The sequence below is a fragment of the Mytilus californianus genome, unplaced genomic scaffold (genome assembly GCF_021869535.1).
Source record: "Mytilus californianus isolate M0D057914Y unplaced genomic scaffold, xbMytCali1.0.p SCAF_31, whole genome shotgun sequence".
In the NCBI taxonomy this organism is placed as follows: Eukaryota; Metazoa; Mollusca; class Bivalvia; order Mytilida; family Mytilidae; genus Mytilus; species Mytilus californianus.
In genome coordinates, this window is record NW_026262681.1 from 664,393 (window position 1) to 683,142 (window position 18,750).

Sequence of the window (18,750 nt, forward strand, 5' to 3'; positions counted from 1 at the left end):
AAGATGTCATGATACAAGAAGTCTAATTGCAAAAGGACTCTTGAATTCAACTTTTTTTTGCAGACAGTATGGTTTGATGACCAGTTTTTCACTTTTCAATGGAAAACTTGCATGTAGTTTTAGTCTCATTTGGCATATATTTGAACCACTTACTATCCTAAAGAAGAAAATTATGGTAGCATATGAAATGAATAGGGTGTACTGATCATTGTAAAGTGTTTTTTTTACAGATTTAGTGAAATATTTGTGATGGACTACAGATTTTATGTACAAAGCTCTTCACATTTCACATACATCAAACAGGCCGTTTAACCAGGGACATAAATACAAATATTCTGCACATTTTTTCTGTGATAATCTACTTTTCTCTAGATTCCGAGTTCACAAATGGTTAATTAAATTTGATTTAAGCATAGAAACACAAATATCAGGAACATAAAAAGCTGTCAGATAGAAAGTCAGCATGGCTCTTAGGCATAAAATGGAAACTGCTTTAAAATGCTTATTTTAGCCGTATAATGCCAAAATGCTTATTTTAACAGAATTTCTGTCAAACAAAGATGTAAATCCTTTACTTTTATTGAGTTTGACAAATTGAAACCAGCAAACCATTCAGGAAAGTTGCCAAAGTACAGAATCTACATTTACGGAATTCATCTCTTAGGATAGAAAGACTTGACCAATTTTAATAAAACTTTGCATGACCTAAGCTTAGGCAATTATAAGATAGTTGGCCAAGTTTCATGGCCATAGGATATATATTATAGAAACTAGGGCCATTTTAATATTGAAATTTGGATGTTTATTTTTGACGTTTAAATCAAATATTTTCAACTGTCAAGATTTTGGCCTAAAAAATTTAAATATTGCAAAAATTTGCTTTTTAAATACTCTTGAATTTAATATAATAAGTATTTAAAGCAACGGAACACTCATTTGATTTATCAGATTTATTTCAGTTATTCAAAAGTCAAATTTATATGAGCCTGTGCCTGAAAATAGAGATTTTCGAATTAAGGGAAGCCTTACATAAACATGCATTTTTTTCAACCAATTTGAAGTTTTTGAAGTTTTTTAACCATACATTATTCTTCCATATATATTAAATGTACTTTAAATGTAAAGAAAAGTTACAAAAAGCATACCACATGAGTATAAAATGGTCTTAGGCCATGTAAGACTGAGAATTATTTAGAGTCGATTTAGGCCGTAGCCCATATTTACATATAAAAATGCACACAGAGGCTATAAGAAATTGAAATTTGTTACTTTTTGCTCATTTCTATGCTAAGATGTCATGATACAAGAAGTCTAATTGCAAAAGGACTCTTGAATTCAACTTTTTTTTGCAGACAGTATGGTTTGATGACCAGTTTTTCACTTTTCAATGGAAAACTTGCATGTAGTTTTAGTCTCATTTGGCATATATTTGAACCACTTACTATCCTAAAGAAGAAAATTATGGTAGCATATGAAATGAATAGGGTGTACTGATCATTGTAAAGTGTTTTTTTTACAGATTTAGTGAAATATTTGTGATGGACTACAGATTTTATGTACAAAGCTCTTCACATTTCACATACATCAAACAGGCCGTTTAACCAGGGACATAAATACAAATATTCTGCACATTTTTTCTGTGATAATCTACTTTTCTCTAGATTCCGAGTTCACAAATGGTTAATTAAATTTGATTTAAGCATAGAAACACAAATATCAGGAACATAAAAAGCTGTCAGATAGAAAGTCAGCATGGCTCTTAGGCATAAAATGGAAACTGCTTTAAAATGCTTATTTTAGCCGTATAATGCCAAAATGCTTATTTTAACAGAATTTCTGTCAAACAAAGATGTAAATCCTTTACTTTTATTGAGTTTGACAAATTGAAACCAGCAAACCATTCAGGAAAGTTGCCAAAGTACAGAATCTACATTTACGGAATTCATCTCTTAGGATAGAAAGACTTGACCAATTTTAATAAAACTTTGCATGACCTAAGCTTAGGCAATTATAAGATAGTTGGCCAAGTTTCATGGCCATAGGATATATATTATAGAAACTAGGGCCATTTTAATATTGAAATTTGGATGTTTATTTTTGACGTTTAAATCAAATATTTTCAACTGTCAAGATTTTGGCCTAAAAAATTTAAATATTGCAAAAATTTGCTTTTTAAATACTCTTGAATTTAATATAATAAGTATTTAAAGCAACGGAACACTCATTTGATTTATCAGATTTATTTCAGTTATTCAAAAGTCAAATTTATATGAGCCTGTGCCTGAAAATAGAGATTTTCGAATTAAGGGAAGCCTTACATAAACATGCATTTTTTTCAACCAATTTGAAGTTTTTGAAGTTTTTTAACCATACATTATTCTTCCATATATATTAAATGTACTTTAAATGTAAAGAAAAGTTACAAAAAGCATACCACATGAGTATAAAATGGTCTTAGGCCATGTAAGACTGAGAATTATTTAGAGTCGATTTAGGCCGTAGCCCATATTTACATATAAAAATGCACACAGAGGCTATAAGAAATTGAAATTTGTTACTTTTTGCTCATTTCTATGCTAAGATGTCATGATACAAGAAGTCTAATTGCAAAAGGACTCTTGAATTCAACTTTTTTTTGCAGACAGTATGGTTTGATGACCAGTTTTTCACTTTTCAATGGAAAACTTGCATGTAGTTTTAGTCTCATTTGGCATATATTTGAACCACTTACTATCCTAAAGAAGAAAATTATGGTAGCATATGAAATGAATAGGGTGTACTGATCATTGTAAAGTGTTTTTTTTACAGATTTAGTGAAATATTTGTGATGGACTACAGATTTTATGTACAAAGCTCTTCACATTTCACATACATCAAACAGGCCGTTTAACCAGGGACATAAATACAAATATTCTGCACATTTTTTCTGTGATAATCTACTTTTCTCTAGATTCCGAGTTCACAAATGGTTAATTAAATTTGATTTAAGCATAGAAACACAAATATCAGGAACATAAAAAGCTGTCAGATAGAAAGTCAGCATGGCTCTTAGGCATAAAATGGAAACTGCTTTAAAATGCTTATTTTAGCCGTATAATGCCAAAATGCTTATTTTAACAGAATTTCTGTCAAACAAAGATGTAAATCCTTTACTTTTATTGAGTTTGACAAATTGAAACCAGCAAACCATTCAGGAAAGTTGCCAAAGTACAGAATCTACATTTACGGAATTCATCTCTTAGGATAGAAAGACTTGACCAATTTTAATAAAACTTTGCATGACCTAAGCTTAGGCAATTATAAGATAGTTGGCCAAGTTTCATGGCCATAGGATATATATTATAGAAACTAGGGCCATTTTAATATTGAAATTTGGATGTTTATTTTTGACGTTTAAATCAAATATTTTCAACTGTCAAGATTTTGGCCTAAAAAATTTAAATATTGCAAAAATTTGCTTTTTAAATACTCTTGAATTTAATATAATAAGTATTTAAAGCAACGGAACACTCATTTGATTTATCAGATTTATTTCAGTTATTCAAAAGTCAAATTTATATGAGCCTGTGCCTGAAAATAGAGATTTTCGAATTAAGGGAAGCCTTACATAAACATGCATTTTTTTCAACCAATTTGAAGTTTTTGAAGTTTTTTAACCATACATTATTCTTCCATATATATTAAATGTACTTTAAATGTAAAGAAAAGTTACAAAAAGCATACCACATGAGTATAAAATGGTCTTAGGCCATGTAAGACTGAGAATTATTTAGAGTCGATTTAGGCCGTAGCCCATATTTACATATAAAAATGCACACAGAGGCTATAAGAAATTGAAATTTGTTACTTTTTGCTCATTTCTATGCTAAGATGTCATGATACAAGAAGTCTAATTGCAAAAGGACTCTTGAATTCAACTTTTTTTTGCAGACAGTATGGTTTGATGACCAGTTTTTCACTTTTCAATGGAAAACTTGCATGTAGTTTTAGTCTCATTTGGCATATATTTGAACCACTTACTATCCTAAAGAAGAAAATTATGGTAGCATATGAAATGAATAGGGTGTACTGATCATTGTAAAGTGTTTTTTTTACAGATTTAGTGAAATATTTGTGATGGACTACAGATTTTATGTACAAAGCTCTTCACATTTCACATACATCAAACAGGCCGTTTAACCAGGGACATAAATACAAATATTCTGCACGTTTTTTCTGTGATAATCTACTTTTCTCTAGATTCCGAGTTCACAAATGGTTAATTAAATTTGATTTAAGCATAGAAACACAAATATCAGGAACATAAAAAGCTGTCAGATAGAAAGTCAGCATGGCTCTTAGGCATAAAATGGAAACTGCTTTAAAATGCTTATTTTAGCCGTATAATGCCAAAATGCTTATTTTAACAGAATTTCTGTCAAACAAAGATGTAAATCCTTTACTTTTATTGAGTTTGACAAATTGAAACCAGCAAACCATTCAGGAAAGTTGCCAAAGTACAGAATCTACATTTACGGAATTCATCTCTTAGGATAGAAAGACTTGACCAATTTTAATAAAACTTTGCATGACCTAAGCTTAGGCAATTATAAGATAGTTGGCCAAGTTTCATGGCCATAGGATATATATTATAGAAACTAGGGCCATTTTAATATTGAAATTTGGATGTTTATTTTTGACGTTTAAATCAAATATTTTCAACTGTCAAGATTTTGGCCTAAAAAATTTAAATATTGCAAAAATTTGCTTTTTAAATACTCTTGAATTTAATATAATAAGTATTTAAAGCAACGGAACACTCATTTGATTTATCAGATTTATTTCAGTTATTCAAAAGTCAAATTTATATGAGCCTGTGCCTGAAAATAGAGATTTTCGAATTAAGGGAAGCCTTACATAAACATGCATTTTTTTCAACCAATTTGAAGTTTTTGAAGTTTTTTAACCATACATTATTCTTCCATATATATTAAATGTACTTTAAATGTAAAGAAAAGTTACAAAAAGCATACCACATGAGTATAAAATGGTCTTAGGCCATGTAAGACTGAGAATTATTTAGAGTCGATTTAGGCCGTAGCCCATATTTACATATAAAAATGCACACAGAGGCTATAAGAAATTGAAATTTGTTACTTTTTGCTCATTTCTATGCTAAGATGTCATGATACAAGAAGTCTAATTGCAAAAGGACTCTTGAATTCAACTTTTTTTTGCAGACAGTATGGTTTGATGACCAGTTTTTCACTTTTCAATGGAAAACTTGCATGTAGTTTTAGTCTCATTTGGCATATATTTGAACCACTTACTATCCTAAAGAAGAAAATTATGGTAGCATATGAAATGAATAGGGTGTACTGATCATTGTAAAGTGTTTTTTTTACAGATTTAGTGAAATATTTGTGATGGACTACAGATTTTATGTACAAAGCTCTTCACATTTCACATACATCAAACAGGCCGTTTAACCAGGGACATAAATACAAATATTCTGCACATTTTTTCTGTGATAATCTACTTTTCTCTAGATTCCGAGTTCACAAATGGTTAATTAAATTTGATTTAAGCATAGAAACACAAATATCAGGAACATAAAAAGCTGTCAGATAGAAAGTCAGCATGGCTCTTAGGCATAAAATGGAAACTGCTTTAAAATGCTTATTTTAGCCGTATAATGCCAAAATGCTTATTTTAACAGAATTTCTGTCAAACAAAGATGTAAATCCTTTACTTTTATTGAGTTTGACAAATTGAAACCAGCAAACCATTCAGGAAAGTTGCCAAAGTACAGAATCTACATTTACGGAATTCATCTCTTAATAGGATAGAAAGACTTGACCAATTTTAATAAAACTTTGCATGACCTAAGCTTAGGCAATTATAAGATAGTTGGCCAAGTTTCATGGCCATAGAATATATATATTATAGAAACTAGGGCCATTTTAATATTGAAATTTGGATGTTTATTTTTGACGTTTAAATCAAATATTTTCAACTGTCAAGATTTTGGCCTAAAAAATTTAAATATTGCAAAAATTTGCTTTTTAAATACTCTTGAATTTAATATAATAAGTATTTAAAGCAACGGAACACTCATTTGATTTATCAGATTTATTTCAGTTATTCAAAAGTCAAATTTATATGAGCCTGTGCCTGAAAATAGAGATTTTCGAATTAAGGGAAGCCTTACATAAACATGCATTTTTTTCAACCAATTTGAAGTTTTTGAAGTTTTTTAACCATACATTATTCTTCCATATATATTAAATGTACTTTAAATGTAAAGAAAAGTTACAAAAAGCATACCACATGAGTATAAAATGGTCTTAGGCCATGTAAGACTGAGAATTATTTAGAGTCGATTTAGGCCGTAGCCCATATTTACATATAAAAATGCACACAGAGGCTATAAGAAATTGAAATTTGTTACTTTTTGCTCATTTCTATGCTAAGATGTCATGATACAAGAAGTCTAATTGCAAAAGGACTCTTGAATTCAACTTTTTTTTGCAGACAGTATGGTTTGATGACCAGTTTTTCACTTTTCAATGGAAAACTTGCATGTAGTTTTAGTCTCATTTGGCATATATTTGAACCACTTACTATCCTAAAGAAGAAAATTATGGTAGCATATGAAATGAATAGGGTGTACTGATCATTGTAAAGTGTTTTTTTTACAGATTTAGTGAAATATTTGTGATGGACTACAGATTTTATGTACAAAGCTCTTCACATTTCACATACATCAAACAGGCCGTTTAACCAGGGACATAAATACAAATATTCTGCACATTTTTTCTGTGATAATCTACTTTTCTCTAGATTCCGAGTTCACAAATGGTTAATTAAATTTGATTTAAGCATAGAAACACAAATATCAGGAACATAAAAAGCTGTCAGATAGAAAGTCAGCATGGCTCTTAGGCATAAAATGGAAACTGCTTTAAAATGCTTATTTTAGCCGTATAATGCCAAAATGCTTATTTTAACAGAATTTCTGTCAAACAAAGATGTAAATCCTTTACTTTTATTGAGTTTGACAAATTGAAACCAGCAAACCATTCAGGAAAGTTGCCAAAGTACAGAATCTACATTTACGGAATTCATCTCTTAATAGGATAGAAAGACTTGACCAATTTTAATAAAACTTTGCATGACCTAAGCTTAGGCAATTATAAGATAGTTGGCCAAGTTTCATGGCCATAGGATATATATTATAGAAACTAGGGCCATTTTAATATTGAAATTTGGATGTTTATTTTTGACGTTTAAATCAAATATTTTCAACTGTCAAGATTTTGGCCTAAAAAATTTAAATATTGCAAAAATTTGCTTTTTAAATACTCTTGAATTTAATATAATAAGTATTTAAAGCAACGGAACACTCATTTGATTTATCAGATTTATTTCAGTTATTCAAAAGTCAAATTTATATGAGCCTGTGCCTGAAAATAGAGATTTTCGAATTAAGGGAAGCCTTACATAAACATGCATTTTTTTCAACCAATTTGAAGTTTTTGAAGTTTTTTAACCATACATTATTCTTCCATATATATTAAATGTACTTTAAATGTAAAGAAAAGTTACAAAAAGCATACCACATGAGTATAAAATGGTCTTAGGCCATGTAAGACTGAGAATTATTTAGAGTCGATTTAGGCCGTAGCCCATATTTACATATAAAAATGCACACAGAGGCTATAAGAAATTGAAATTTGTTACTTTTTGCTCATTTCTATGCTAAGATGTCATGATACAAGAAGTCTAATTGCAAAAGGACTCTTGAATTCAACTTTTTTTTGCAGACAGTATGGTTTGATGACCAGTTTTTCACTTTTCAATGGAAAACTTGCATGTAGTTTTAGTCTCATTTGGCATATATTTGAACCACTTACTATCCTAAAGAAGAAAATTATGGTAGCATATGAAATGAATAGGGTGTACTGATCATTGTAAAGTTTTTTTTTTACAGATTTAGTGAAATATTTGTGATGGACTACAGATTTTATGTACAAAGCTCTTCACATTTCACATACATCAAACAGGCCGTTTAACCAGGGACATAAATACAAATATTCTGCACATTTTTTCTGTGATAATCTACTTTTCTCTAGATTCCGAGTTCACAAATGGTTAATTAAATTTGATTTAAGCATAGAAACACAAATATCAGGAACATAAAAAGCTGTCAGATAGAAAGTCAGCATGGCTCTTAGGCATAAAATGGAAACTGCTTTAAAATGCTTATTTTAGCCGTATAATGCCAAAATGCTTATTTTAACAGAATTTCTGTCAAACAAAGATGTAAATCCTTTACTTTTATTGAGTTTGACAAATTGAAACCAGCAAACCATTCAGGAAAGTTGCCAAAGTACAGAATCTACATTTACGGAATTCATCTCTTAATAGGATAGAAAGACTTGACCAATTTTAATAAAACTTTGCATGACCTAAGCTTAGGCAATTATAAGATAGTTGGCCAAGTTTCATGGCCATAGGATATATATTATAGAAACTAGGGCCATTTTAATATTGAAATTTGGATGTTTATTTTTGACGTTTAAATCAAATATTTTCAACTGTCAAGATTTTGGCCTAAAAAATTTAAATATTGCAAAAATTTGCTTTTTAAATACTCTTGAATTTAATATAATAAGTATTTAAAGCAACGGAACACTCATTTGATTTATCAGATTTATTTCAGTTATTCAAAAGTCAAATTTATATGAGCCTGTGCCTGAAAATAGAGATTTTCGAATTAAGGGAAGCCTTACATAAACATGCATTTTTTTCAACCAATTTGAAGTTTTTGAAGTTTTTTAACCATACATTATTCTTCCATATATATTAAATGTACTTTAAATGTAAAGAAAAGTTACAAAAAGCATACCACATGAGTATAAAATGGTCTTAGGCCATGTAAGACTGAGAATTATTTAGAGTCGATTTAGGCCGTAGCCCATATTTACATATAAAAATGCACACAGAGGCTATAAGAAATTGAAATTTGTTACTTTTTGCTCATTTCTATGCTAAGATGTCATGATACAAGAAGTCTAATTGCAAAAGGACTCTTGAATTCAACTTTTTTTTGCAGACAGTATGGTTTGATGACCAGTTTTTCACTTTTCAATGGAAAACTTGCATGTAGTTTTAGTCTCATTTGGCATATATTTGAACCACTTACTATCCTAAAGAAGAAAATTATGGTAGCATATGAAATGAATAGGGTGTACTGATCATTGTAAAGTGTTTTTTTTACAGATTTAGTGAAATATTTGTGATGGACTACAGATTTTATGTACAAAGCTCTTCACATTTCACATACATCAAACAGGCCGTTTAACCAGGGACATAAATACAAATATTCTGCACATTTTTTCTGTGATAATCTACTTTTCTCTAGATTCCGAGTTCACAAATGGTTAATTAAATTTGATTTAAGCATAGAAACACAAATATCAGGAACATAAAAAGCTGTCAGATAGAAAGTCAGCATGGCTCTTAGGCATAAAATGGAAACTGCTTTAAAATGCTTATTTTAGCCGTATAATGCCAAAATGCTTATTTTAACAGAATTTCTGTCAAACAAAGATGTAAATCCTTTACTTTTATTGAGTTTGACAAATTGAAACCAGCAAACCATTCAGGAAAGTTGCCAAAGTACAGAATCTACATTTACGGAATTCATCTCTTAATAGGATAGAAAGACTTGACCAATTTTAATAAAACTTTGCATGACCTAAGCTTAGGCAATTATAAGATAGTTGGCCAAGTTTCATGGCCATAGGATATATATTATAGAAACTAGGGCCATTTTAATATTGAAATTTGGATGTTTATTTTTGACGTTTAAATCAAATATTTTCAACTGTCAAGATTTTGGCCTAAAAAATTTAAATATTGCAAAAATTTGCTTTTTAAATACTCTTGAATTTAATATAATAAGTATTTAAAGCAACGGAACACTCATTTGATTTATCAGATTTATTTCAGTTATTCAAAAGTCAAATTTATATGAGCCTGTGCCTGAAAATAGAGATTTTCGAATTAAGGGAAGCCTTACATAAACATGCATTTTTTTCAACCAATTTGAAGTTTTTGAAGTTTTTTAACCATACATTATTCTTCCATATATATTAAATGTACTTTAAATGTAAAGAAAAGTTACAAAAAGCATACCACATGAGTATAAAATGGTCTTAGGCCATGTAAGACTGAGAATTATTTAGAGTCGATTTAGGCCGTAGCCCATATTTACATATAAAAATGCACACAGAGGCTATAAGAAATTGAAATTTGTTACTTTTTGCTCATTTCTATGCTAAGATGTCATGATACAAGAAGTCTAATTGCAAAAGGACTCTTGAATTCAACTTTTTTTTGCAGACAGTATGGTTTGATGACCAGTTTTTCACTTTTCAATGGAAAACTTGCATGTAGTTTTAGTCTCATTTGGCATATATTTGAACCACTTACTATCCTAAAGAAGAAAATTATGGTAGCATATGAAATGAATAGGGTGTACTGATCATTGTAAAGTGTTTTTTTTACAGATTTAGTGAAATATTTGTGATGGACTACAGATTTTATGTACAAAGCTCTTCACATTTCACATACATCAAACAGGCCGTTTAACCAGGGACATAAATACAAATATTCTGCACATTTTTTCTGTGATAATCTACTTTTCTCTAGATTCCGAGTTCACAAATGGTTAATTAAATTTGATTTAAGCATAGAAACACAAATATCAGGAACATAAAAAGCTGTCAGATAGAAAGTCAGCATGGCTCTTAGGCATAAAATGGAAACTGCTTTAAAATGCTTATTTTAGCCGTATAATGCCAAAATGCTTATTTTAACAGAATTTCTGTCAAACAAAGATGTAAATCCTTTACTTTTATTGAGTTTGACAAATTGAAACCAGCAAACCATTCAGGAAAGTTGCCAAAGTACAGAATCTACATTTACGGAATTCATCTCTTAGGCCCGAGAACACAGTTATTTCGTAGTGCATTTCTTTTAGACAGTAAATTCAAATTAAAAAAATCGCATCTGCTCTATCTCAAAAAGATTTTTACAGTGTAGTGTACTACTATTGATACAAATAATATCAAAATTATAGAAACTTCTACCAGCTCTAACTCAAAATATTGACAATTCTGTGTTAAGGGGGGCTAAAATTCAGTTTGACAGCTTCAGACATTCTAATTTTTGACCTTTTTTAACTGGACCAAATCACTACTTAACATAAAGATTCAGCACCCAAATTTTTTTAACATGTAATTTCATCCCCTTACTTAATATTTCATGCATAAAATATCAAGAAATAAATTGGGAAAGTGTATCAAAAAAAAATGCAAGTTATACACTGTTCACACTAGGGACTATATTTGTAGACAACGAAAACCAAAGGACGATAACTGTGTCCTTGGACCTAATAGGATAGAAAGACTTGACCAATTTTAATAAAACTTTGCATGACCTAAGCTTAGGCAATTATAAGATAGTTGGCCAAGTTTCATGGCCATAGGATATATATTATAGAAACTAGGGCCATTTTAATATTGAAATTTGGATGTTTATTTTTGACGTTTAAATCAAATATTTTCAACTGTCAAGATTTTGGCCTAAAAAATTTAAATATTGCAAAAATTTGCTTTTTAAATACTCTTGAATTTAATATAATAAGTATTTAAAGCAACGGAACACTCATTTGATTTATCAGATTTATTTCAGTTATTCAAAAGTCAAATTTATATGAGCCTGTGCCTGAAAATAGAGATTTTCGAATTAAGGGAAGCCTTACATAAACATGCATTTTTTTCAACCAATTTGAAGTTTTTGAAGTTTTTTAACCATACATTATTCTTCCATATATATTAAATGTACTTTAAATGTAAAGAAAAGTTACAAAAAGCATACCACATGAGTATAAAATGGTCTTAGGCCATGTAAGACTGAGAATTATTTAGAGTCGATTTAGGCCGTAGCCCATATTTACATATAAAAATGCACACAGAGGCTATAAGAAATTGAAATTTGTTACTTTTTGCTCATTTCTATGCTAAGATGTCATGATACAAGAAGTCTAATTGCAAAAGGACTCTTGAATTCAACTTTTTTTTGCAGACAGTATGGTTTGATGACCAGTTTTTCACTTTTCAATGGAAAACTTGCATGTAGTTTTAGTCTCATTTGGCATATATTTGAACCACTTACTATCCTAAAGAAGAAAATTATGGTAGCATATGAAATGAATAGGGTGTACTGATCATTGTAAAGTGTTTTTTTTACAGATTTAGTGAAATATTTGTGATGGACTACAGATTTTATGTACAAAGCTCTTCACATTTCACATACATCAAACAGGCCGTTTAACCAGGGACATAAATACAAATATTCTGCACATTTTTTCTGTGATAATCTACTTTTCTCTAGATTCCGAGTTCACAAATGGTTAATTAAATTTGATTTAAGCATAGAAACACAAATATCAGGAACATAAAAAGCTGTCAGATAGAAAGTCAGCATGGCTCTTAGGCATAAAATGGAAACTGCTTTAAAATGCTTATTTTAGCCGTATAATGCCAAAATGCTTATTTTAACAGAATTTCTGTCAAACAAAGATGTAAATCCTTTACTTTTATTGAGTTTGACAAATTGAAACCAGCAAACCATTCAGGAAAGTTGCCAAAGTACAGAATCTACATTTACGGAATTCATCTCTTAATAGGATAGAAAGACTTGACCAATTTTAATAAAACTTTGCATGACCTAAGCTTAGGCAATTATAAGATAGTTGGCCAAGTTTCATGGCCATAGGATATATATTATAGAAACTAGGGCCATTTTAATATTGAAATTTGGATGTTTATTTTTGACGTTTAAATCAAATATTTTCAACTGTCAAGATTTTGGCCTAAAAAATTTAAATATTGCAAAAATTTGCTTTTTAAATACTCTTGAATTTAATATAATAAGTATTTAAAGCAACGGAACACTCATTTGATTTATCAGATTTATTTCAGTTATTCAAAAGTCAAATTTATATGAGCCTGTGCCTGAAAATAGAGATTTTCGAATTAAGGGAAGCCTTACATAAACATGCATTTTTTTCAACCAATTTGAAGTTTTTGAAGTTTTTTAACCATACATTATTCTTCCATATATATTAAATGTACTTTAAATGTAAAGAAAAGTTACAAAAAGCATACCACATGAGTATAAAATGGTCTTAGGCCATGTAAGACTGAGAATTATTTAGAGTCGATTTAGGCCGTAGCCCATATTTACATATAAAAATGCACACAGAGGCTATAAGAAATTGAAATTTGTTACTTTTTGCTCATTTCTATGCTAAGATGTCATGATACAAGAAGTCTAATTGCAAAAGGACTCTTGAATTCAACTTTTTTTTGCAGACAGTATGGTTTGATGACCAGTTTTTCACTTTTCAATGGAAAACTTGCATGTAGTTTTAGTCTCATTTGGCATATATTTGAACCACTTACTATCCTAAAGAAGAAAATTATGGTAGCATATGAAATGAATAGGGTGTACTGATCATTGTAAAGTGTTTTTTTTACAGATTTAGTGAAATATTTGTGATGGACTACAGATTTTATGTACAAAGCTCTTCACATTTCACATACATCAAACAGGCCGTTTAACCAGGGACATAAATACAAATATTCTGCACATTTTTTCTGTGATAATCTACTTTTCTCTAGATTCCGAGTTCACAAATGGTTAATTAAATTTGATTTAAGCATAGAAACACAAATATCAGGAACATAAAAAGCTGTCAGATAGAAAGTCAGCATGGCTCTTAGGCATAAAATGGAAACTGCTTTAAAATGCTTATTTTAGCCGTATAATGCCAAAATGCTTATTTTAACAGAATTTCTGTCAAACAAAGATGTAAATCCTTTACTTTTATTGAGTTTGACAAATTGAAACCAGCAAACCATTCAGGAAAGTTGCCAAAGTACAGAATCTACATTTACGGAATTCATCTCTTAATAGGATAGAAAGACTTGACCAATTTTAATAAAACTTTGCATGACCTAAGCTTAGGCAATTATAAGATAGTTGGCCAAGTTTCATGGCCATAGGATATATATTATAGAAACTAGGGCCATTTTAATATTGAAATTTGGATGTTTATTTTTGACGTTTAAATCAAATATTTTCAACTGTCAAGATTTTGGCCTAAAAAATTTAAATATTGCAAAAATTTGCTTTTTAAATACTCTTGAATTTAATATAATAAGTATTTAAAGCAACGGAACACTCATTTGATTTATCAGATTTATTTCAGTTATTCAAAAGTCAAATTTATATGAGCCTGTGCCTGAAAATAGAGATTTTCGAATTAAGGGAAGCCTTACATAAACATGCATTTTTTTCAACCAATTTGAAGTTTTTGAAGTTTTTTAACCATACATTATTCTTCCATATATATTAAATGTACTTTAAATGTAAAGAAAAGTTACAAAAAGCATACCACATGAGTATAAAATGGTCTTAGGCCATGTAAGACTGAGAATTATTTAGAGTCGATTTAGGCCGTAGCCCATATTTACATATAAAAATGCACACAGAGGCTATAAGAAATTGAAATTTGTTACTTTTTGCTCATTTCTATGCTAAGATGTCATGATACAAGAAGTCTAATTGCAAAAGGACTCTTGAATTCAACTTTTTTTTGCAGACAGTATGGTTTGATGACCAGTTTTTCACTTTTCAATGGAAAACTTGCATGTAGTTTTAGTCTCATTTGGCATATATTTGAACCACTTACTATCCTAAAGAAGAAAATTATGGTAGCATATGAAATGAATAGGGTGTACTGATCATTGTAAAGTGTTTTTTTTACAGATTTAGTGAAATATTTGTGATGGACTACAGATTTTATGTACAAAGCTCTTCACATTTCACATACATCAAACAGGCCGTTTAACCAGGGACATAAATACAAATATTCTGCACATTTTTTCTGTGATAATCTACTTTTCTCTAGATTCCGAGTTCACAAATGGTTAATTAAATTTGATTTAAGCATAGAAACACAAATATCAGGAACATAAAAAGCTGTCAGATAGAAAGTCAGCATGGCTCTTAGGCATAAAATGGAAACTGCTTTAAAATGCTTATTTTAGCCGTATAATGCCAAAATGCTTATTTTAACAGAATTTCTGTCAAACAAAGATGTAAATCCTTTACTTTTATTGAGTTTGACAAATTGAAACCAGCAAACCATTCAGGAAAGTTGCCAAAGTACAGAATCTACATTTACAGAATTCATCTCTTAGGCCCGAGAACACAGTTATTTCGTAGTGCATTTCTTTTAGACAGTAAATTCAAATTAAAAAAATCGCACCTGCTCTATCTCAAAAAGATTTTTACAGTGTAGTGTACCACTATTGATACAAATAATATCAAAATTATAGAAACTTCTACCAGCTCTAACTCAAAATATTGACAATTCTGTGTTAAGGGGGGCTAAAATTCAGTTTGACAGCTTCAGACATTCTAATTTTTGACCTTTTTTAACTGGACCAAATCACTACTTAACATAAAGATTCAGCACCCAAATTTTTTTAACATGTAATTTCATCCCCTTACTTAATATTTCATGCATAAAATATCAAGAAATAAATTGGGAAAGTGTATCAAAAAAAAATGCAAGTTATACACTGTTCACACTAGGGACTATATTTGTAGACAACGAAAACCAAAGGACGATAACTGTGTCCTTGGACCTAATAGGATAGAAAGACTTGACCAATTTTAATAAAACTTTGCATGACCTAAGCTTAGGCAATTATAAGATAGTTGGCCAAGTTTCATGGCCATAGGATATATATTATAGAAACTAGGGCCATTTTAATATTGAAATTTGGATGTTTATTTTTGACGTTTAAATCAAATATTTTCAACTGTCAAGATTTTGGCCTAAAAAATTTAAATATTGCAAAAATTTGCTTTTTAAATACTCTTGAATTTAATATAATAAGTATTTAAAGCAACGGAACACTCATTTGATTTATCAGATTTATTTCAGTTATTCAAAAGTCAAATTTATATGAGCCTGTGCCTGAAAATAGAGATTTTCGAATTAAGGGAAGCCTTACATAAACATGCATTTTTTTCAACCAATTTGAAGTTTTTGAAGTTTTTTAACCATACATTATTCTTCCATATATATTAAATGTACTTTAAATGTAAAGAAAAGTTACAAAAAGCATACCACATGAGTATAAAATGGTCTTAGGCCATGTAAGACTGAGAATTATTTAGAGTCGATTTAGGCCGTAGCCCATATTTACATATAAAAATGCACACAGAGGCTATAAGAAATTGAAATTTGTTACTTTTTGCTCATTTCTATGCTAAGATGTCATGATACAAGAAGTCTAATTGCAAAAGGACTCTTGAATTCAACTTTTTTTTGCAGACAGTATGGTTTGATGACCAGTTTTTCACTTTTCAATGGAAAACTTGCATGTAGTTTTAGTCTCATTTGGCATATATTTGAACCACTTACTATCCTAAAGAAGAAAATTATGGTAGCATATGAAATGAATAGGGTGTACTGATCATTGTAAAGTGTTTTTTTTTACAGATTTAGTGAAATATTTGTGATGGACTACAGATTTTATGTACAAAGCTCTTCACATTTCACATACATCAAACAGGCCGTTTAACCAGGGACATAAATACAAATATTCTGCACATTTTTTCTGTGATAATCTACTTTTCTCTAGATTCCGAGTTCACAAATGGTTAATTAAATTTGATTTAAGCATAGAAACACAAATATCAGGAACATAAAAAGCTGTCAGATAGAAAGTCAGCATGGCTCTTAGGCATAAAATGGAAACTGCTTTAAAATGCTTATTTTAGCCGTATAATGCCAAAATGCTTATTTTAACAGAATTTCTGTCAAACAAAGATGTAAATCCTTTACTTTTATTGAGTTTGACAAATTGAAACCAGCAAACCATTCAGGAAAGTTGCCAAAGTACAGAATCTACATTTACGGAATTCATCTCTTAGGATAGAAAGACTTGACCAATTTTAATAAAACTTTGCATGACCTAAGCTTAGGCAATTATAAGATAGTTGGCCAAGTTTCATGGCCATAGGATATATATTATAGAAACTAGGGCCATTTTAATATTGAAATTTGGATGTTTATTTTTGACGTTTAAATCAAATATTTTCAACTGTCAAGATTTTGGCCTAAAAAATTTAAATATTGCAAAAATTTGCTTTTTAAATACTCTTGAATTTAATATAATAAGTATTTAAAGCAACGGAACACTCATTTGATTTATCAGATTTATTTCAGTTATTCAAAAGTCAAATTTATATGAGCCTGTGCCTGAAAATAGAGATTTTCGAATTAAGGGAAGCCTTACATAAACATGCATTTTTTTCAACCAATTTGAAGTTTTTGAAGTTTTTTAACCATACATTATTCTTCCATATATATTAAATGTACTTTAAATGTAAAGAAAAGTTACAAAAAGCATACCACATGAGTATAAAATGGTCTTAGGCCATGTAAGACTGAGAATTATTTAGAGTCGATTTAGGCCGTAGCCCATATTTACATATAAAAATGCACACAGAGGCTATAAGAAATTGAAATTTGTTACTTTTTGCTCATTTCTATGCTAAGATGTCATGATACAAGAAGTCTAATTGCAAAAGGACTCTTGAATTCAACTTTTTTTTGCAGACAGTATGGTTTGATGACCAGTTTTTCACTTTTCAATGGAAAACTTGCATGTAGTTTTAGTCTCATTTGGCATATATTTGAACCACTTACTATCCTAAAGAAGAAAATTATGGTAGCATATGAAATGAATAGGGTGTACTGATCATTGTAAAGTGTTTTTTTTACAGATTTAGTGAAATATTTGTGATGGACTACAGATTTTATGTACAAAGCTCTTCACATTTCACATACATCAAACAGGCCGTTTAACCAGGGACATAAATACAAATATTCTGCACATTTTTTCTGTGATAATCTACTTTTCTCTAGATTCCGAGTTCACAAATGGTTAATTAAATTTGATTTAAGCATAGAAACACAAATATCAGGAACATAAAAAGCTGTCAGATAGAAAGTCAGCATGGCTCTTAGGCATAAAATGGAAACTGCTTTAAAATGCTTATTTTAGCCGTATAATGCCAAAATGCTTATTTTAACAGAATTTCTGTCAAACAAAGATGTAAATCCTTTACTTTTATTGAGTTTGACAAATTGAAACCAGCAAACCATTCAGGAAAGTTGCCAAAGTACAGAATCTACATTTACGGAATTCATCTCTTAATAGGATAGAAAGACTTGACCAATTTTAATAAAACTTTGCATGACCTAAGCTTAGGCAATTATAAGATAGTTGGCCAAGTTTCATGGCCATAGGATATATATTATAGAAACTAGGGCCATTTTAATATTGAAATTTGGATGTTTATTTTTGACGTTTAAATCAAATATTTTCAACTGTCAAGATTTTGGCCTAAAAAATTTAAATATTGCAAAAATTTGCTTTTTAAATACTCTTGAATTTAATATAATAAGTATTTAAAGCAACGGAACACTCATTTGATTTATCAGATTTATTTCAGTTATTCAAAAGTCAAATTTATATGAGCCTGTGCCTGAAAATAGAGATTTTCGAATTAAGGGAAGCCTTACATAAACATGCATTTTTTTCAACCAAT